Source organism: Perca flavescens, chromosome 13, assembly GCF_004354835.1.
Source record: "Perca flavescens isolate YP-PL-M2 chromosome 13, PFLA_1.0, whole genome shotgun sequence".
Classification (NCBI taxonomy): Eukaryota; Metazoa; Chordata; class Actinopteri; order Perciformes; family Percidae; genus Perca; species Perca flavescens.
The window spans coordinates 4,046,078-4,069,282 of NC_041343.1; positions in this window are offsets into that span (position 1 = coordinate 4,046,078).

Consider the following 23,205-nt stretch of genomic DNA (forward strand, 5'->3'; position numbering starts at 1 on the left):
GCCATCATGGCGCCATTTTGTTGCTAACTGGCCATCACCTCCTGTTAGCATTCCGCTGACCGCCATTTTTTTTTTACGTCACTTGACTGGGAATAACTTTACATCTGAAGCGTTTAAAGACTCTATTTGTCCGTTGTTTAGTTCCAAAGAAACACAACAATGTATAAAAGGCTCCATTACCTTGTATCTCACGTTATGGCTCCGTAGCAGACGTTTTTGTAAAAATAAGCTAACGATTGTGTCATAACCAAGTGACTTACTGTCGCACAGTAGAGGAATTACCGTATAGTACAGGAGAAGCTCGCAGGCAGTTTCGACTTACATGAGATGTTTAGGTTTAATTACTAATGTTAACTAGCATGTTAGTGATCAATAATTAGCCTGTGCCCATGTTATCTCCTTACATACACCTACAGTCTCCGTATCTGTAAGATTGGGAATGATTGAGATTTCTCTTGGCACAGATACCAGAAGACTTACAACTTTCAGACACGTTGCTCACGTCACATTCTCTCAGTTGGAGGCTGCGCAGTAAAGCTGGCCATCACCGGAAAAGTGCTTCTAATAGCCTTCACTGGTCTCCGTCCAGAGCAATGGGGTCTGTTGGTCCATTATATACTGTTTATGTTATAGACCCGTTGATCGCCATCTGATTCTGTGAATGAATGCCCGCATTGCATCGTGGGACATCGGCTTTGAATGCGCCCAGCTCGGCTCATATCGTATCTTACTGTTGTGTCTTATTTACTGTAATATTTCACCGGTAATAAGACCAAAATAATATTATTAAAATAAAGAAATGCATACCATGATAACAGCTAAATACATGTTGAAAGATGTAGCATTATAGTTTTAAAAATACCAATAAACAACAAAGCAATCCAGCTTTCCTGGCCGAAATAGACTGAAATAATAACATTAAATGAAATACATATAAACCGTGATAAGATCTGGTGAATAAATGTTGATTAAAACAGCGATTATTGGGCTAAAAATACCAATAATATCAAAGCTGTATCCAGCTTCTCTGCTGCAGCCGAGTGGCAGAAAGTTTTGTGTTGTGATTACGTAAGATGCTTATCATTGAAATACATTAGTATAAAAAACGTTACCCCAACACATAAATCTTCACAATTACGTAATGGTATCACGTTCTAATAGATTTAATTTCGTAATGCCATCACGAACTGACGTGAGACTGGGTTGAACCATCACAAAATGATCAAACCCTAATAAATTATGGCACTTTTGGCATTACTGATTGTACAAATCATTGTGCAAATACAATAATATTGTACATCTGGCAACACTGAGCTTGCAGCGTCTGTGTTGGCGTACTGGCGTGGACCATGTTTCTGCCCTTAAACTCTTCTTCTTCTCAACACAGGGAATTATATTGTAATGTAATTGGTTACAACCAGAGCTAAGGACAGAAATGTACATAGTTCCCACGGAAACCAATTCAACGCCTTAAGGTTAGAATAAAGAAAATGACATTGAAAAGAAAATGACAATGACAATTAGCAGCCCTCAAGTCACTTATAACTTTCATATTAATTATATATTTTGAATTATATATTATGTTAAATGATCCTGAATGTAGAATGTAGAATTTGACACTGGAACGTAAGGTTTTTATGTTCCAGTGTCAAATTCTACATTTTATCTATTAATGCATTGATATGATGTCTCCAGCATGGCACACACTCTGTTTTAAATAATGTGTAACCACCCTTTAGTCTATGAATTTATGTATACAACTAGATACATTAATAAGAATAAATAGAAATGTATTTAAATTTGGTGTAAAGGCTGTGTTTTTGTATCTCTAAACCCAAGCAGGGAGAGATCAAGGCATCTTCTCCATGGGGAACCGCAAAGAAACAGAGCTTGCAGGCGGATTCCAAGGTAGAGATGGGGCGTGACATGCATAGGCAGCAGCAGCTGTAGAAGCAGCAGAAATGAGCAGCAAATTTGTCATAGTTTGTCAAAAAGAGGGCCCAATGGGTACCAGCAATAACTTATAAAACTTGTTTGGGTTATGTAGCGCACAGCTTAAGCACATACTGTGGACTGTATACATTATATGGATGTAGTCTCTGTGACGTTGCTAAGGCTCCCGGTGGCTCCGGCTGTTGCCATCTTGGCAGTGCTGACGTCGGCTAATCTAAATATGAAATATGAGGTGCAGCGTGGATGGAGCTGAGGCGGGCTGAATGAAGCCTGCAGTCCATGTTAGCCTCCTGTGAATACATATGCATAACATGCATAACTTTAAGCCTGAAAATAATTTAAACGGTGAGTTATAGCACAGTTGTCATGAAGATTTTGGCCTAGCTATAGAGGCCAAAATCGTTTTATGTAATAGACTGTAAACATGTATTTCTTCTGTAAAGTTGTGAAGTGCCCTTTTTGGCACTTCCGCATTGGCTTCATTTTTTGGGTACCAGAGGTTGCTGCTTGGTTTAGCCTCATTATTGCTCATCTATGTAGTTATCTTAACCTTAACTGGTCCATGCTGGACACACACTAGCCCAGCTGACTGCATGGATCTGCCCCTGTGTGATTACTGCTCTTGTTGCACTTCGTTTCCAAGAAAAATATGTTCAAAGGCTACAGGCGAAGGTGAGATCTATACTTCATCGGAAGTAGTTTCAAACAGTGTTTTCACTTTCACAACAAGCACCACACCTACAACACCAATCCCACCTAACAAACACGTGGGATGATTTTTTCTCTCTTTAGCTCTTAAGCTGTGTTATACTCACCAGCTAGTTGCTACCTGTGTCTGTCTGCAGCTTCATGCTGGACCAGTCTGAGCTTTTTACTGAAAACAGCTGCCTGAAGCAGTGGGAAACACCCCTGACCAGAACCAAAACAGTAAAGTGTGTTCTGTAAATGGGAAAGGAATGAGCTAAATGACGCTAATGAGCTAGGGCTGAAGGGTACTGTAGAGATGGTGATGATTAATTTAGGGGTTTGGTCACTATATTTGGTCATTTGACACATTTTTCACATGAAAATATTGACTAGTGCAGCTACAGAGACTTCATCAGCTATAAGTCGACTTTAATACACTGGCTTACTGATGTCCCTGTGGCTCTTTATACTGCTGCCCAACAGACTGGATCAGTGAACACACGTACTCCATCAGAGCAAACTATTGGAATTAGCCAATGGCAAAACATTTTCAAGTAGTTCTTTACAGTAATGAATGTCTTTTACAAGCATTGAGCACGTAACCAAATCAATATCAGGAAGAGACTTAAAGCTTGTTCTGATGGTTTGCTTCAACATCACTGATTTCGATTGATTCCAACCAAAACCCACTGAGGCAGCTTTATTACATGAAACTATAACACATAATGGAAATATTATCACAAAAAAGCATTATCCACATTACCATGACAATACCAATCATCACTATGGAACGATACCAATCATCACTATGGAAACCTGGGTATATGTGTGTATTTTATAGAAATGTAGTATTGTTGTTTCTTCTGGCTTTTATTTCTTTATATGTTTTTATTTGTTTTTAAGTTATGTTGTATGTCATGTCTGTGTCTCTTGAATGGACCTTGAGTCTGGAATAAAAACATTGATTGAATAATGTGACCACACCCCCACCACACCGGAAAACTGTATTAACGATATTTTAGAAAGTAGATAAAATAGTTGATAAAAATCAACAAATTACTTCTACCATTCAGTGAATCCATGGAGGTTGTTGCAGTAGAAACGAGCCATTGGCACACTGATTTCCTTGTGCTATCAACCATTTAGTTTCAGTAAATAATGGATGAATGAGTCAATGAAGGTTTAGCTCTAAATGAAACAGAACACATTTGTATGCAACGGAAACACTGTCATATTGTAGTACCAATACATTTTAAACCAATTGGATTCTGGCATTAGAGCCCTGCTCTTACACTTGAATGCTTGTTCTTGCTTGTGCCATCCTTCGCCTATTCATCTATTACTTCCATTCAAAGGCCGCTATGCTCCGATCTAGCCACCAACGTTCAGTGAATCCTCACTGGGGATTGTTCACTGATGCCGAGAGTCAGTGTTTTTACAAATGCATGGATCCTCCAATGAATGTTAGCCTGTGTTCCCAAGTAGATTGTGTTATCTGACTTGGTAACTGGTTTTTGAGTAACATTTTAAGAAACTCTCTCTTGATTTGTATTTTAGGGAGTTATTTTCTGAAAGCTGGGAGCATAAACTACGGATATATTAGGATTTATGTCAAAGCCACATCTCATGTAAGTTTATATGGTAAAATATATTACTATATATATATATATACTTTTTTTAAATGGAATTATTGTATTACATATTTTCAAGCATGACAGGTGCAGGTACACTTCACTGCATCTCAAAAACGACACTGACATATAAAATACTGCAGGCAGCTTTGCCTTTCATTGGGGTTAACAGCTAAAACTGTTTGCACATTTGATATATTTCTGGAGTTTGAAGAGCCTTGCTTCACTTATACTGACAAAATATGTGCTATAGAGCTGCATGAGTGATGTGATCCCCAGGAAAGGAGTCAAGGTGATACATTGTCACACTTTCAATCTCCTTAACAGACATAAGTTGTGTCAACTGTGAGTAATATGAGGCCATAAAATTTGACATGTCATACATTTCAGTGAAAACAACAACAACAAAAATAACTTTAACTGTGCTGTGCTTCCAACTGTTTTCTAACAGGGCTCCCTGGGTTCTTCTGTGTGATGAAGGGCACTGTGGTTAGCATGATTTACAGTCCCAATTTAGGCTAAGTGACATTTGATGCCATAAATATTAAGTAGAAGCGGATGCGTACACTGATCATCAACAGCTAATAAACTGAAGCTTCATTTTCACAACCAATTTGACTCACTGATAATTGCAATCCATCATTTTGAGTCCTTGAGATCAATGGGCAGAACCAAGCAGTGATGTTGTCTAGCCGGCTGTAGGCGTGTCATTATGATAAATGGCTCAATCAGCTGGAACTGAGGAGGCCATACCTTATGAGTCACACACAGATCAGAAAAGTTGAGGGAGTTTTGGCCGCAACTTTATCTTGTGCCACTATCAGTTTGATAAATGTGCAGCCTCGAGGGAAGAATCATGTATTGAGAAGGAATTAGTGTGTGGAGAAGAGTGTGCCCCGAGCAGCAGATTGTTGGAAGGATAACGCTGGTGTACAGGGCTGGCCACACCAAGAGCAATAACTATACATTTAAAAATCATTCTAACTCAGTTGCGTGACTTCTAATAGCTCGGTATAATTTCCTATTTTTTATCAGTAGTACTTTGAAAGTATTTCTCATGTCACACTATGGCAAACCACTAGCAGTGAATCTTGTGTTTTGGATGTTATTGTCATACTGTCTGTCCCGCCCCCCATGGCTCTCTGGAGCTCTGTGCGCCGCTGTTGCCTGGAAAATACAAGGTGTCGAGGTTCCCTTGGTTTGGTACCCAAATGCACGAATATATAGGATATTACCACAGACATTCCTGTAATCTTACGTTACAATGTCTGCTGTATTAGTGTTATATCAGTCCTTCCAGAAAAAGTTTTTTAGTGATTGTTGCGGGCAAAAATCCTTGATTATGCGGCACTTTTTCTTAAAAAATGCGATGGAATATGCAGGATAATTATGCAATGAAATTGCGGGAACTTGCAAAAATTGCGGGAACTTGCAAAAATTGCGGGAACTTGCAAAAACTGCGGTTTGATGAAAAAGAGAAAAGAAAAGTGATTCCCCAACACTCTGCTCTTCGATGATGTTCACGTCGCTTAATAACGTTCCCATGGCAACAGGGGAAAATGGCTGCTCTTGTGTGAAGTAAACGCAACATTTTTCATCAAGATATATGTGACTTTTTTGCAACAAAAATGCGGGGATTATGAAATCATGCAAGCCCCGCATTTTTTGCTTCTTGCTCCGTCCGGTGCCCATAACAATTGTGATTGGTTTTAAGAAAATGGCAATAAACCAGAACACGTTTTTCTCCCATCCTAGAATGCTGTGTGCACTAGCAAGACCCTCCTCCGCAGCGCTGTGGAGGAAGGTCTAGTAAGTAACTATAGTTATATTTATGGTTACAATTATCGTTCTGGACAGCCCTTAAATCTTTTACATCCCAATGAAGAAAGTAAACACACCAGTGTACTACTGTGTTAATACAGATTTGCCTCACAAAGCAATTATTTTTCACCTACAGTCACTAACAGAGACAAGTACTGCCCTCACTAATGTAATACATCATGTTGAGGAGCATAGGCACATTGCAAATGTAAAAATGAGCTTCATTCTGCTGGACTTGAATGTAGAAGAAGAACATATTACCGATATTACTGAACACGATATCATCATCATCAACAACAGCAACTGTTGTTTCTGTTTCATCCATTTTAATCCATCCACATCATCATGTTTACTGTTGGCAGGAATGATGATTGTGGAAATCTTCAGGAGACTTGAAATGGCTTAAGAGGACAATTACGCTCACAAACGCAGCAGTTTGTCTCTCTGAGTTGTTGCCTATGACTTCTGAGGGTTTAGATAGACATGCAGTATAAATGACAGTAAAAGCTCATGAGTGTGCATGTAACCGGAGGTCAGGCACGCTATTCGACCTTTGGAGAAAACAAAAGGTTCAAAAATCGTAATACAAAAATTATTAACAACAGACGTTCATCATCACCTCCATAGTGTGTTTCATGTGGGGCTGATTCATCTTTTTCTTCATTTATTAATTTACTATGGTTTTGTTGAACATAGTGGATGCTCAGAAATAATATTTCTTGTTTGGTGATGTCACACAGCAGGTTGCAAAGGGAGATCAATGATCTCTAATTATGAAGAGAACATGAAAAAGAAAACTCAAATAAATTGCTTTTGCAAGAGAAAAAAATCAATAAACACAACTAGTTTGCAAGTTCTTTACATCTTTATTCTAATATTATTTTTTCTCTTTAGAAACCATTGCTCCTGCTTTATATATATTGTGCTCAGAATACAAAGGTGGTATTAAGGAACAATGTTCTATTATTTTCAACTAGTAAAGTGCCTGTTCAAAACGTTTTCGAAATTGCTTGGCCTCCTTGTAGCTTTCTCCAGAAGCATTCACCCCAAAATAACTTACAGCAAGCCCTCGAAGCCCGTAATATGCAACCCCACTGTATACTACTGACTTACTGTGTACTTCTACTTCCGTGGAAAACATTGTACTGCTACATTTACCTGACAGAGAAATGTTACTGGTTACATTGCAGATTCAGATTTTCCTCACAAAATACCCAATTAAAATATGATGCATTATTATTCATTAAGCTATCCGGCATTACATAAGTGTTGAAAGGTCCACCTTGAACAGACGTTAAGTAATGTAAAGTGAGGACACTCATGGCTTTAGCCCTGACATCTGTCAGGGGATTCAGAGGATCCTTTCGTGGCACTTTTATTTCCATAATCAAATTCTGTTTTGATGCTTTTTTTATGCACTCTGGCCCCTTATTTACATTCAAAGTATAAAATTATCTGTACCCTTATCCGTAAATTAGTTTCAGTATCACTGCTTTAAAAAACCATGCAGGGATTCAAATCAACTAATCTTTTCTTTTTTGGCATTTTATTTATTTCAAGTTAATTCAACTTAACATTTTTACTTCAGAATTTCTAAACATGAGTTCTACTGACTTGAAATCTTTGGACTTGAAAACATGAGTTGAATGAATGTACTGCTGAGAGTTAACTCATTAAAGCAATTTTCTAAAGACACATGGTTAGCATATTAGCAGACTTCCCATCATGCATTGTTTGAGAGCTAAAACTCTCCAAAGACACTTGTGGCTTGCAGTGTTGGGAATAACGCATTACAAAAGTAACGCAATTACAGTAATGTATTCCTCTTTGCTGTAACGCAGTAACGCATTACTAATTAAATTTCGGTAATATACCCGTTACAGTTTTTTAAGAATTTCTCAACACCGCGAAACATTTGTTCACTGGAAAAAAAAGCTGTGAGTATTATTTCATAACATCTGTGTCCCAACAGGTGACGGTACGTCAGCGCGGACAGCAGTGTGTCCAAGCCGCCGACAGATTTAAACAAGTCGGGAACTAATGTTGAGGCATATCTCTGCAGTTTATCAGCCGTGGAGAGTAACTCTGCCTGTAGTGGAACGGCTTCGAATGACGACCAAAAACGCTTGTCTTTTCCCACTGTGACCATTTACTGTTCAACATGTTGCAGTTTTACAAACAAGAAAGTGAGCAACTTAAGCTTCTCGGACATGTTTGCATCTAGGGTCTCACGTTCATCTCAACACAAGCTATCAAGAGTACACAACAGACAACTTCCGTGTAGGCTACTTCAAAATAAAAGCACTTCCTGTGACGGTTCGCAGTAAAACTAAATTACTGTTAAACAAATAAGGTTGTGTACCTTTTCACATATCAGCTGTAAATCAAGTACTGTAAATAATGTAAATAGTGAGTTTTAATCACACTATAATTGACCATTTCCTTTAGACTGTTTTAAACTAAACAACATGAATTTCTTATTCAAGTGCTTTAACAAACATTTTACAACAATGCCGTACTTCAATACAACTGTAAGGTACTTTTAATTGAGTATTTTCATTTTCTCCTACTTGCCTATTGTACGTTTTACTTATCTATTTTTATGGCTTTAGTTACTTTGCATATCCATATTCATTATACAAAATATTATGAATAATCTATAATGTAAAAGTGGATAAAGAGGAGACTTTATTGATCCAGTGATGAAATTCACAAGCCAAACTTCTGCTGTTATTTTGGCGAAAGTAACTCAAAAGTAATGCAAAAGTAGTGTGACGCATTACAATTCAGAGACAGTAATATTGCAATATAACTAATTACTCTCAAATAACTAGTAACTAGTAATCTATATGTATATGTGTATACATTTTGGAAGTAACTTGCCCAACACTCGTGGTTTGTAGCTTTAAGAAAACAAACGTGATGGAAACGTGTTTGTCAGTTTGACTGAACAGTTCAGTTCAAACTTCCTTCAACTTAAGATCTTTAGTTTATTGAACCTGGTTTCTCAAGTTGAGTTGGTTGGTTTTCGATTGTTAAAGCTCATAAGATAACTTTGAACTAATTATTCAACCTAAGTTCAGTTACCTGGTTTATTTAAATGAACAACAGGGAACCAACTACAACTGATTGACAGTGTAGTGTTAATTGATTTCAATGTGTAACTGATAACCTTCATTAAGTTACAAATATACCAGTACATATCTTGCAGTCCTAAAGGACGTATAAAGACACCATCACTGTCTTACATTGTGAAGAACTGAAGTATATAAATAAGTAAAAATAAGTCACAGCTGATGTTCTTTCAGAAGCTCTAAAAAAGTGATAATTACGAGATACTGTAAGTGTGCAGAAACATGATCAGTGTGTAGGTGTCAATGTGCATTTTGTCTGCATAAGTGGCCTTTACTTGTAACCTATGCTTCTCATAATAATTTTGTTAGTTTTGCATAATTAAACCATAATCTAAAGGCATTTAGGCTTCACTATTAAAACAGCTTAAAGCAAAAAGCAGTTGTGCTCCTTAACTTAAATAAAAATGAGCTGATGAAGACGTTTCATGTGACATTCTTTTGAAATGAAAGGTATTTAGTATCAAAGGGCATCAAACACACAATATTCAGCAATTCCTATAAATTCGACTGACATTAGCAAGCTTCTGCTGAGGGATCATCAATCATCCTCATAATTACACTTTGCCCAGACTAATGGAAATGAGAAGGTCTTAATGCTTTCATTTGGACAGGCTCACTTAAGAATGTTGAATTTGAGATAAGATAGATTCCTTCTTGTGCAAGCCAGAATATGGAAATACTTTGAACATCTAAACTTGGTATGACTTCACACCTGTCACATGTATTCTTAGCTTAATTTGCTGATGCAAATGAGTGTTGTGGAATGTACTCAACCTGCCTGAACTCCCCAACGCACAGGCTCATTTTCCTCTGTTTTTTACAGACATTGAAAATGAAGGCAACGCTTATACATGCTCAATAACAGTCAGAGTGACAGTCCAATTAATCCCAATAAATAAAAGATGAACAAAACCAACAGCAGGGTGTATGTTCCAGCAAGGCATGTCGTTCAGCAAATACACACCCTGTCCTGCATTCTTGAACTCGCTCTCGTAGGAACTCATTTGCACCGCTTTATGTCAAAGTCAGCTCTTTTTCTGTACCTCGCCAAAACACACACACACACACACACACACACACACACACACACACTTTGTAAATGACCTCATGACTGAAAGAATACCACTTCAAAACTTCACAAAAGTGACAGTCTCTCCTATCCTTTCTATCAGCACTGACAAGGTGCCTTTAGCAAGGTGGGTAAGAGGCAGCTACCCAGTCAGTAGATGAGATGAACGGCAGCGGTACAGGGCAGGTGAAGGTATGTACAGAAAGTGTAGGAATGGTGAAGCAGGGCAGCACTGAAAAAGAACATGCACACTCAGCAATTCCCTTCCCTGGATGAATAAAGGAGAAAAAAAACATGGAAGATAAGGCTTGATGTTGTGTTGGTACCGACAATTTTCCATACTCAAAATCACAAGATTAAAAAGAACATATAACTGTAAAAATAACTATTAATACCTGACAAGAGTGCAAGGGTACATGATAACATTGTAACAGTAAGATGCTTTTACTGCCGCCATTGTTTTTGTTTTTGTTTTTGTTTCTGTTACGTCACTTGGCCAAAGCCATGCCTGTACAGGTTGTCAGCGGTGTATACATGCAACAGTACAGTATAGTATTTGGAAAAATCCAGCTAACATATTCAGGTTTCACATAAATGGGAGACTTTATACCCCCGTATTTTCCCTTGGTCGGACCACACCCATCTTCAAACCTGGCCTTCAGTTTGATCTCAACTTCACACCTGTAAAGTTTTGTGACTGTATCTTGAACAGCTGTGATGTTATCGAGGTGACAAATGTGGCAGCGGACAGACATACAGACAGTGTGCAGTGCCCTCTAAAAACCTAGGGAAAACCCTGGCCATGGACAAACAATATAAGTTGTTTAATTTTGAGGACTTGCTGGACTAAACTTCCCAAAAATGCCAAACTATTCCTTTAAGGCTTGGGCAACTCTTTGGATACTGAAATGCGTGGTGATCACACATACAGGACTCTTTCTGGTCCCGTGATTATTGTCAGGTGACAACGTGGACATTCAGCATCAGACAGGTTTCTTAATAAAAAGAATTTAAAAAAACATTTTGGACTTCTGTAAATCAAAGAGGCATCTTCACAGCTTACTGGTGTTAATGATAATAATTCCAACTGAACTTGGATCATGTTAAGACAGTTTTATACAACATGCTGTAGCACGTGCACTACAAACTACAAACACAAAATAATAAATAACCGTATTTGCAGTAAAGTTGTTAAAATTCCACATACATTAGTCCCATGCTGAGCTTGAGGTAAACACATACTGCAGGAGATCCACATTGGGCAACACATGAGGAAACAGGGAGAGCTGATGTCAAAACATGCATCATCAAGATATTTTTTTGATTTTTAAATATTTCTGTTTTCTACATATTCTGTTTCATACTTTTTATCTTTGAGTTACAGCCAGCCTACAGCACATAAGCAATCGGTCTTATGTTCAATTAAGCTAAACTGTGGTTTGCCAAATGACTTTTGATTATGCCATCTGTTCTGGATTTGATGAGGGTTTCATACTCAATGATATAAGCATGTGTGATGTGTGTTCGGGCATTAATAATGTGAACAACAAGGCAACAAGATAGCCAAAGAGAGCAAGCCTTGTGCAATTAGTATTGGTTACAATGCATAAACAAGACAATTAATGCTACTAATTAATTTTTGATAAGGCATGTCATTCTTAACTTAGTAACTTAGTTTCCCATTACCAGCCCCAACACTGTGCATGTGCATGACTTACAATTGCACCTGAGTGAGTACATCTACTTACATACAGTAGTACTTAAAGAAGGCTAATGATCCTTGCCTGAGTTCCCTATAATGCAATCCGGCAAATTCATCAGTGCTGCAACAACTATCAGGCACCAGAGCCCGTCTGTCATACTCCATCCAGCCTGGTATGAGACTGCTATTTGTGATACAATGACTGCCATGAACATAATGTAGCCATTTGGAATGCATCCAAGCCTGTGCAACACAGTTGTTTGTGTGATATAAGTACAAACTGTGAAACTGAAATCAAATTTGTGGCCGACTTGTATGTTTCTCCAACATTAACTTAATTATATGATGATAAGTAATTGGGCATACCATCTTTAAACACGTTGTCCCCACCTGTTCACAACCCAGGGGTTTCAACCTGGAACATATTTCCCATGCATTGGTGTCTTAGTGAATAATGTGGACAAAACTCTTTTAAATTGGTCCAGTGTTGAGCGGGGACTCTGTAACCGGCAGTCGTGAACCGGGCTGCAATTCATCGACTTTTTGTGAAAGAGTAAGATCCTTTTTAATTAACCAGAACTGCTCCGACATCGCTCTCGACAAACCCACTAGACTCCATTTAAATAAACCATACTTTTAGTATTTGTATAAAGCATATTCTAAATGGCTAAATGATGTGTTTATTTCAACCAAACCAGAGGGGTGATTGTTGGATCAGTGGAACGATGAACCAAGATGGATTTTGATAGTTTTATTTTGTTTCTGTCAACTTTGAATGAAGTGTTTTTAAAATCATAAAATTAAAGTTTATTCACATGGATTCTGGTGGGTTTGGCAATAGCGATATTGGGGATTTTCAAAAAGGATCTTACTCTTTAACAAAAAGGTCTATCACTGTAGGGATCCTTTCCATAATGTTGTCAGACACTTAGAATAATAATCTGAGTCTGTCAGTTTCAAAAAGAGAACTTTAGTGGATGCAAAGTGAAAGTGAGCAATTGCCCAATAAGGTTCGGGTTCAGTTTCAATTTATTCACAAAAATTAAAAGACAAGTACAATCATAAAACATAATGAAGATATGTGAAATGGGACACCCTGGTAAACTATTTAAAGCTTGTATGAAGGGGCCCAGACATTAGCAAATAATACACATCAAAAAACTAAACATGGGGGTGCCCTCTAGCTCACCCAGTAAGAGCATTCGCCCCATGTAGGCTGAGTCCTGCAACGGCGTGGGTTCAAATCTGACCTGCTGTCCTTTGCTGCGTGTCACCCCCCATCTCTCTCCCCCTTTCATGTCTATCCACTGTCACTTGTAATAAAGGGAAAAAAGCCCCGAAAAATAATCTTAAAAAAGTAAACATGTATTGTACAATAACATCTGTTATTGCCATCTTGCTTAATACTGGACCATTTTAAAAAATTGTTGTTCCCATCAGTCACTTAGACACAAAAACAGGGTCTGGGTTGAAAAAAGGAAGCTACCCTTTAAGGTTTAAGGTTAAAGAAAGGCTTAAATTTCCCTCACGGACCGTGTTTGCATTAAAAGCTGAGTTGGTAGAATGAAAGGTAAATGCATACACCAATTCATCACATTTCCCCTGTCAGACTTCACATAATCTCCTTCACATAATCCCTTTGAGGTGAGAAATTGTATTTCTCTCACTTCAGGTATGTTGTGCACATATTTGCATTTTCAGACACCAGGCTCATTTAACATAATATCAGGACATCAGGCTCCCCTGTGACACCAACGTAAAGCTGTTCTTGTGCCTCATGACCAAGTCCAGTTTTCCCAGTGAGTCATGTATTCCCCTCAGTGGGAGGATATGGAGCCTAAAGGTTAAAGGCTAACGCTGGCATTACATCCATGCATCAACACACAATGCAAAGTCCTTTCAACAAAGCATTAATTCTGTGCTCCACTGATGAACACATCTTGGTTGCTTGCACATGCTACTTCATCACGGACATAATTCTTCATTATTATCGATTATCTGCCTACATTGTTGGGATTAACTGATCAATATTTCTTTCAAATGGCAGTTAGTCAAAATTGATTTGTACAATAATGCCTAACAAATAGTGATTTTTTTTTTTTTTTTACAATCCTGAGCTTTAGAAAACGCAGCAGATGCTGTAATCCAATTTTGAATTCACTCAAACTAAAGATTGATTAAGTAATTCCTGCATGAAATCTTTGGCATCAGGGCGTGATATCATCTGATAAGTTGATAAGTGTGTGAAGTGGAGGGAACTTTTTCTCAGTCCTTGTGGGAGAATCCTTGGCAGGACTGAACCAAAAGCATAAAAAAATACAACTTCTCATCTTTGGATGTCCCAGCAAGCCTCACAGAGTCAGATGATTTGTAAACAGAGAGCGTAAGAAATAAAGCGGGTATAAGGCTATATCTCAACAATAGTGCACCACTCAACAGAGGAGCCACAGACCAGAAAGAAGAATGTAAACATAGACTTACAAAGAACAGAGACTGGGGAATAGAAGAAGTCTTACCTGGGAACACAAGGACAGCAAACACCCATGACAGGATGATGAAACAAACCGAATTATACATGCTTCCTAAACAGAGCTGATTCTGATCTGCGCGTTTGTTTTAAAGACACTCTTTTTGTATTTTCCCACAGCAGGGCTTCAGAGATCTGCTCAATTTGCTTTCTATTTTTTTTTCTCTGCCTTTTTTTCCTGAATGTCAGTTTGGATAGCTTCTCATCCCCACTGGTTGTAGTGAAGATGCTTTAAATCCAGTGCAAGTAGTAGCTGGCGGCACACACACACACACACACAGAGGCTGGCTCCTCGCGCAGTCGATCTCCCTCTCTTCCGCGTACTACAGCACACAGAGGGACCAGCACTCTGCAAGGCTGGGGGAGAGGAGGGGGCGGGCACTCTCTGCTCAGCTGTCATTGGCTAAAGCTTCTGTAGATCACCTGTGAACAGTCCTAGCTCTGTTTTTTTTTTTTTTTTTTTTTTTTTTTTTGGCTGTTGTGAATCCTCAACCCTGCGTTATTTTCTCTGCCCTTTGACAGAACTAGAGCAGGATTAAAAAAGATGATGCCAGATTGATATTCAATAAAGGCTATAAAAAATATTAATGCATAGGGTGATCTGGGACTGGGGCAATTTTATGAAAATCATCCCTTGATGTGATTATTTTTGTCTTGAATGTGTTTTAATGAGGGATTTTGATGCAGTGTTCTGACAGTTGGGACTGCACTAACTTGTGGAAGCACATAGTGTTCGTTTGGGGAGAATAGAAACACTGCTGGACAGAAAGAACCATAATGAGGTGGCACTCAATGAGTGTTGAGATTCGTCCTCAAATTCTCACTGCTGCTATTTTAAGTGAAGTCAATGGTGTTGAGGTGTGATTCATTTTAAAGCTTGGCTCAAGTTCCCTGCCAGAAGTGTAATATATGCTTGTGCTAAAACCTAGCCATACCCAGCAAGGTGTTGTAGTTAGAATGTATCTGCATTTATAATATATTTCAAGAACTACAATGAAGTTCTTAAAAGCCCTTTACTCACTGTTAAGGAGTTTGCAAATCAATTCTATCCACTGTGTGGGAAACAAGAAAAAAGAAAAAAGAAAAACGTACAGGTCTACGCTGCTCTTTTTTGGAGGTGGGGAAAAGGTTTGCCGCAGGGGGTACATAAAACAAGTTAAGACTTAACTCAACTTTTGGAGAAAGCAACCCCACATCACGCTGCGGTGGTCATGTAACCGGAGATCAGACTTGTCAGTGTGTGTAGTGGCTATATTGTTACAAAAAACATAGCCACTGTCCCAGCAATAGGAGAGCGGTTTTAACGCACCTTTGTTCCTTTGTTCCTTTGTTGTTGATCAATCTTGGCAACAGCAAATCCTCCGCGGGACATCCATTTACAAACAATTCCTTAATTGGACATAAAATGATCGCTTTTGCCCATATTACATTGCACATCCTTTATTGTTCGTTTAACCTCTTGTCCCGGAGTCCAGATGTGTCTGTTATTTCCACTCAGTCGCTTGATTAAAATCCATTTTCCTTTTTGCCCCGAGTCCAGGCGAAGTGCGAGCAAATCCAAGTTTTTTAACTTATTGTAGTGGCTATATTGTTACAAAAAACATAGCCACTGTCCCAGCAATAGGAGAGCGGTTTTAACGCACCTTTGTTCCTTTGTTGTTGATCCAGGCAGCATGCGGTAGTTGTTTAAAGGTATTACTTAACACACATATCCTACCTATAAAAGTAAAATCTTTATCGTCCTTCCAAAACGTTGTAGGCTAATGTTGCATGTGTTCGAATCAGGGAAAACAAAACAATACTGACGATTTCTTAAATGATATCAAATAAGGTGAAAAACAGGATGCCTAGGTGTGTGTGTATGGTTAAAAAACTGTGGTTGGTCTCAACTAATGCTAGGACTTCCAGAACAGAGACCCACACCTGTCTCCAACTTCCCTTTATCAATTACACCACACCCACCATTACCATGGTGTGGCCAATCTGCCAATCACTGGCCTAGCTGTCCATCAAAATCAGTGGATCAAAAACTTTAACCAAAATGTGAAAAAGAATACCTATTATCTTTCAATATAAATAAATATAAACAAAAACTGCCCTTTTTCATTTTCAGCTCCTACAGTGTGGTTTTACAGCTTTTATTTATGTTTTAAGGATTGCTTGCGGGGGCTCTGGCACATCTGGAACGCAGCGCAGACGTCCCTGGTGGAAAATAGGGATAAGACTGCCGGGTGACTTCCTATGACACAGTGAGCTCCTCTCTCTCTCTCTCTCTCTCTCTCTCTCTCTCTCTCTCTCTCTCTCTCTCTCTCTCTCTCTCTCTCCCCTTTTGTGGGCATTCATGTCTCAGTAATGCATGTTAATAACTTAGCTTCTTCTCCTGAGTCTTGTGCTTTCATATCTCGCAGATTTCCCCGGATTGTGGTGGCACCTGAATGGTGGTTGCAGCTGCTGCCCCGGTCCTCCACGATGTCCACTGATTTTTACTACAATTATTATTTCTAGGCATAGTTCTGTAATTTGTACTGTTACTATAGACCTTTTCAGTGGAATTCCATTGCTAGGCAATAGCCAGGCCCCTTGTTAACTTCCTGTCACTTACATACACTGCAACAAGAAATCAACTTGGGGCCATTTAGAATGTGTACGTTTACAACTGTGAAAAGGTCTATAATTGCCACTGTTTATCATGTAATTTCATTATAGCCACTGTTATAATTATTATGAGTCATATTTCTGTATTTATTGTTGATAGGTATTGTCTCACTATTTCTCTCTCTGTCTCTGTCTCTCTCTCTCTCTCTCTCTCTTCCTCCCCCCCAATCAGCCGCCCACCTAGAGCCAGGTTCTGTAAAGTTTTTCCTCGCTGCCGCTCCAATAATTGGTCTTGGGGTAATTGTTGGGTCTCTGTAAATTATAGAATGTGGTCTTGTGTCTTGAGATGATGTCTGTTATGATTTCATACTATAAATAAAATGCAGGTAAAAACTGTTATTGCAGGATTACCATTGTCTGACAGGTTTGGCAGAAATGACTTGGTTATTAATGCACATACAGTATGACCAAACTTCCAGAGCTTGACTTTGTCAGGAAATAGGACATTAAATACAGGGGCAAACGAGCAGGGAGGGAGCGAAGAGGTGAAAAGCTTTACGGACAGGAAACAGGAACACACAGCTAGACTAAGACACATGAAACCAAACACTACAAAATAATACACTACAAAATAATAAAGGAAGTAAACAAAGCAAAACATACAAGATACAGGAAACCAGAACAAATAACAAGGAAACAGGAATCAATCAAAACACAGAGCAAGAGTTAACAAAATAAAACAGGAAACATGACAACAGGAACCCACAACCCTGACAGACTTCTATGGGAGTCGTTTCTGACACTTACGTATGGTAGTCTGTTGTGCCCCATTCTAATGAAACTAATACCTGAGGAGATGACTCTGGAGTTTAGCAAGTGGAAGAGGATGACGTCTGCAAGGTTGAGGAACAGATGAACTTCATACAGAAGGAGGTAGGCCGCCGAAAGTGCACTGCCATCATGATCAAGAGTGCAAAGGAGCGCACAAGAAAGGAACATGAAAAATAAACTCACGGCACATAGGAAATGTGCACAAAACCCCCAAAAATGACGACAGCATTTGTGCTTCATGATTCAAATTAAATACACAAATTTTCTGTGAGAAATATGACCACCAAGTCTCAATAGCTCAATGTGATGCCTGTGCCTGAAGTTTTTTTTTTTTTAAAAGGAAGATGCTTTGTGTGTTTTGGAACCAGGCATGTTGCCAAAGATTGTCGCACCAGAGGCATTTCTTATGAGAAATGTAACCGACGACATCACAAAGCCCTCTGCTCCTGTGATGGATCAACAGAGGTAAATGAGCTGGCAGATGCAGTGATTTCAGTGTCTCCCAGTTAAATGCAAATGAGAGACCGTTCTCCTTCTGACTTAGCCTAGAAATCCAGATGCACCCTAGCGGCAGCAAATTTATTTTGCAGCCAGGGTCAGTCTAGGCACTCTCCATTGGCTTGCGAGCTGGAAAAAACAAATTTGGTAACACTTTACAATAAGGTACACAAAAAAATAGGTAGTTAATGATTAGTTACTGTTTTTGAAAGGGTAGTTACCATTTTTCAGATGGGTAGTTACCCTTTTTCAGAAGGGTAACGAATGGTTAGTTACCCTTTTTCAAAAAAAAAAAGGGTAACTACCCTTTCAAAAACAGTAACTAATCATTAACTACCCAATTTTTGTGTACCTTATTGTAAAGTGTTACCCCAAATTTTGGTCAGGTCAATCACATCGTCAGTGGCGGCATCAGAGATGTTCTTTTGCTGGTGCTTTGGGGTTGCTGGACGTTTCAGTGAGGGTGCTCTGAAATTTTGAGTTTCCCTTGACACAAATAGGCTAACGTTACACACACTCGCGCAGATGCGCACCCACCTCCGCCACGGTTTACTAAGCGAGCAAACGAGAGAGATTGATTTAAAGTTGCCGATACAACAGCACCATAGAACTCTGATTAGCCCACCAAACATATTTCAAATACCAGCCAACAAGCTGGGTTCAAACAATCATTACTGCAGCTCTCATACATTGGCTCAGAAGAGTAATGCAGCAGGCCAAATACACCACACATAGCCAAGCACACACATAAAAACACACGCGCATGTATCCTCACACAGTTCTCACACTTGCACGTATGGTCAAAATACTGTAGTCATATCTGTAGTGACTTAATATATCTAAATAAGCCACTGAGGGCGAACCCGTTTTCTGGGCTAAAAATAAACCGATGTCCAGTGCGCTGTATAACTTTAGATTCGGTGATCCATTTATTCACATTTCTGTAAAACACACTTTTACTGTAATGCTCTTCTACGATAAGAGTAAAGTTCTTGCATGGACCCCTATCAGCTTACTCACCCACTGTGGCCTGGCTGTGCGATCCCCTGGTCTAATGTCATGTACAGCAGGGTGACGTTAAGCATCCTCAGCAGCAATCACAGCCGTGGTCAGATCACCTTCCTCCGGCTGCTTTTCTTTGTCCCGGTTGGTGACAGGTTCACCATATCTCTCAGTCTCATTTACAGGTTTTCATAAAGTCTCCACCTTGACACCTTTACGTTGAGGGAGTAAAAAACTATCCATTGCTAGCGTTAGACTCACTTCTGTAATCCTAACGGCTCCAAATACTGAGCTCTTCTTCTTTGTGAATACGTTACTGCGGAAGTAAGGTCAAAAGTTCAATGTGTGCTGCACCCTTTGGCCAAATACGATCACCTGTGTTTTTTAGCCTAAAAATAATCGGTTTGTTTTATGAATGTATTTATCCATTTTTCAAATATATATTATACTATTTACACATTAACGATTTTTTATTTATTTATAAATCCATCCATCCATCCATCCATCCATCCATCTTCGTCCGCTTATCCGGTGTCGGGTCGCGGGGGGAGCAGCTCCAGCAGGGGACCCCACACTTCCCTTTCCCGAGCAACATTAACCAGCTCCGACTGGGGGATCCCGAGGCGTTCCCAGGCCAGGTTGGAGATATAATCCCTCGACCTAGTCCTGGGTCTTCCCCGAGGCCTCCTCCCAGCTAGACGTGCCTGGAACACCTCCCTAGGGAGGCGCCCAGGGGGCATCCTTACCAGATGCCCGAACCACCTCAACTGGCTCCTTTCGACGCAAAGGAGCAGCGGCTCTACTCCGAGCTCCTCACGGATGACTGAGCTTCTCACCCTATCTCTAAGGGAGACGCCAGCCACCCTCCTGAGGAAACCCATTTCGGCCGCTTGTATCCTGGATCTCGTTCTTTCGGTCATGACCCAGCCTTCATGACCATAGGTGAGGGTAGGAACGAAAACTGACCGGTAGATTGAGAGCTTTGCCTTCTGGCTCAGCTCTCTTTTCGTCACAACGGTGCGATAGATTGAATGCAATACCGCACCCGCTGCGCCGATTCTCCGACCAATCTCCCGCTCCATTGTCCCCTCACTCGCGAACAAAACCCCAAGGTACTTGAACTCCTTCACTTGGGGTAAAGACTCATTCCCTACCTGGAGAAGGCATTCCATCGGTTTCCTGCTGAGAACCATGGCCTCAGATTTAGAGGTGCTGATCCTCATCCCAACCGCTTCACACTCGGTTGCGAACCGATCCAGTGAGTGCTGAAGGTCGCAGGCCGATGATGCCATCAGGACCACATCATCTGCAAAGAGCAGCGATGAGATCCCCAGCCCACCAAACTGCAACCCCTCTCCACCCCGACTACACCTCGATATCCTGTCCATAAATATTACAAACAGGATTGGTGACAAAGCGCAGCCCTGGCGGAGGCCAACCCTCACCTGAAACGAGTCCGACTTACTACCGAGAACCCGGACACAGCTCTCACTTTGGTCATACAGAGATTGGATGGCCCTGAGTAGAGACCCCCTCACCCCATACTCCCGCAGCACCTCCCACAGTATCTCCCGGGGGACCCGGTCATACGCCTTCTCCAAATCCACAAAACACATGTAGACCGGTTGGGCATACTCCCAGGCTCCCTCCAGGATCCTTGCGAGAGTGAAGAGCTGGTCCGTTGTTCCACGACCAGGACGGAATCCGCATTGTTCCTCCCAATCACGCCTCTCCAGGTGTCTCCATCATTGCCCACGTGTGCGTTGAGGCCCCCCAGCAGAACAATTGAGTCCCCCACTGGAGCCCCATGCAGGACTCCAGTCAAGGTCTCCAAGAAGGCCGAATACTCCGAACTCCTGTTTGGTGCATATGCACAAACAACAGTCAGAGTTTTCCCCCCCACAACCCACAGGCATAGGGAGGCGACCCTCTCGTCCACCGGGGTAAACTCCAACACAGCGGCGCTCTTTGTGGAGCCTCCGTGTATCGCCGTTGTTTCACTGCATTCTAAGCCTTGCGTTTCTTCAACACCGTCGAGAATAAATTGCTATAAAAAGAGACCCATGATCTGTTGTGGATTAAGGTTCTGGTTCGCCCGGCGCACTGCTTCCGTGACCCTCTGTTTGTCTCTGGATGAGTGGAATCGTAGCAGCAGCGATCTGGTGCTCCTGTTCGGGTACGGTTTCTATGCGAGGGAGTGGTGGGCTCTCTCCAGCTTTATGCGTCCGGCCTTTGTGATCATCTTTAGGACACGGGGTAGCCATGTCTCGAAAAACTCCACCGACAACCCTAGAGTTTAGGTGCCTACTATAGTTCTCGGCCATGTCCAGACCCTCTGTGAGGGCGTTGACCTGCTTTTCCAGTTCAATCCTCGGCTCTTGTCCTGTGGCGGCGTTGTCAACTGTCAGTAGCCTGGCCTCTGCTTCATCTAGCCGCTTGCTAGCAGCCATGAGCTCCGTAGCAAGCTTGTGGATAGTCTCGTCCAGAGGGCTACGTTTTTTAACAATAACTTTAGTAATGTTGTCATTAGTCATTATGCCCAGAGGTTTAGCAAGGGCAAGGTCAAGCCCATCAACGGTATCAAGCTCGGTCTGGTCGCCATCTTGTGTGTTGTTGGCGGGGATGGACAGGACATCTTTTTTGTCTTAATTTCCTCTGGTTTTTCCCATCTCACTGAAAGACTGTGGCCAAGTTTTCCAAGGACATAGCCTGATCAAAGTAACATTGTTGTTACTGTAATGTTACCCGTGCTTTGTTCGCTCTGTGTTTTTTTATTTTGACCACAAAGTAGCGAAATTAATTAAAAGTTGTATAGTGGATTTTATGTTGGCAATTACTTTGGAAACTGCGGAGCAGTTGAGGATGAGGACAGCAGATGAGGGACCTAGCTAACTTTGAGCAGACTTTTTTGTTTCCTATATATTCTATAAGTAAAAAATACTTGTGACTATTTAGCTATTTATTACCATAGACTGTATACTCATAGGCTGAGACAGCCGTCGTTCCTCCCTTTACCAGCGTTGTGTGCGTTCACCATAGCTGCACAGAGAGGTGAGTATCATAGTTGCCACAGTTTAATGTAAACCAGTACAACAGTAGACATCGTTGTACTGTATGCTTAGACTCTAGAGATAGTATAGGAAGGATAGGGTTAGGCAACTATTGAACAGGTGTACAAACACTTTGGTCCTATATCAAAGGTACTTGTATGTTGTACTTTTGTATGTGTCTTTGTATAACAATATAATTAATGTTCAATAAAGGTTTGATTTAGTTCACTTGAATCATGAAAAAATAGCAGATGTGTAAACGGACACCTGTTTTGATAAGGCAAGTTTTAAGATGTAGGAACGTGTAACACTGTTCTTGTTCATTTTAAGATTATATGAACCTGATGTCACCATCTAACTTTTGCCTCTATCTCTGCCCTCTTTGTCTGCACTTCCAACTGTTAACATTTGTGTTCATCAATGTTTAAAACATGTAAACCTTCTGTTTGCATCTGTCTTCAATTAACTTACTTAATAAGTTAAATATAGTTAATGCACAGCATGTCAGGAACAACTCAAGACCACATGACATGGATTATGGCCTGTAAAATTTAATGTTTATGTTAGTGTGCCAAACCCCTAATAATGATATGTATTTTGTCTTCAAAATAAATGTTATGAACTGCAAGAATTCACTGTGATGATTAAAACAAACTTGCAACTATTAGTCAAGATAGCTAATACATGTAAATTAAAACAAATTTG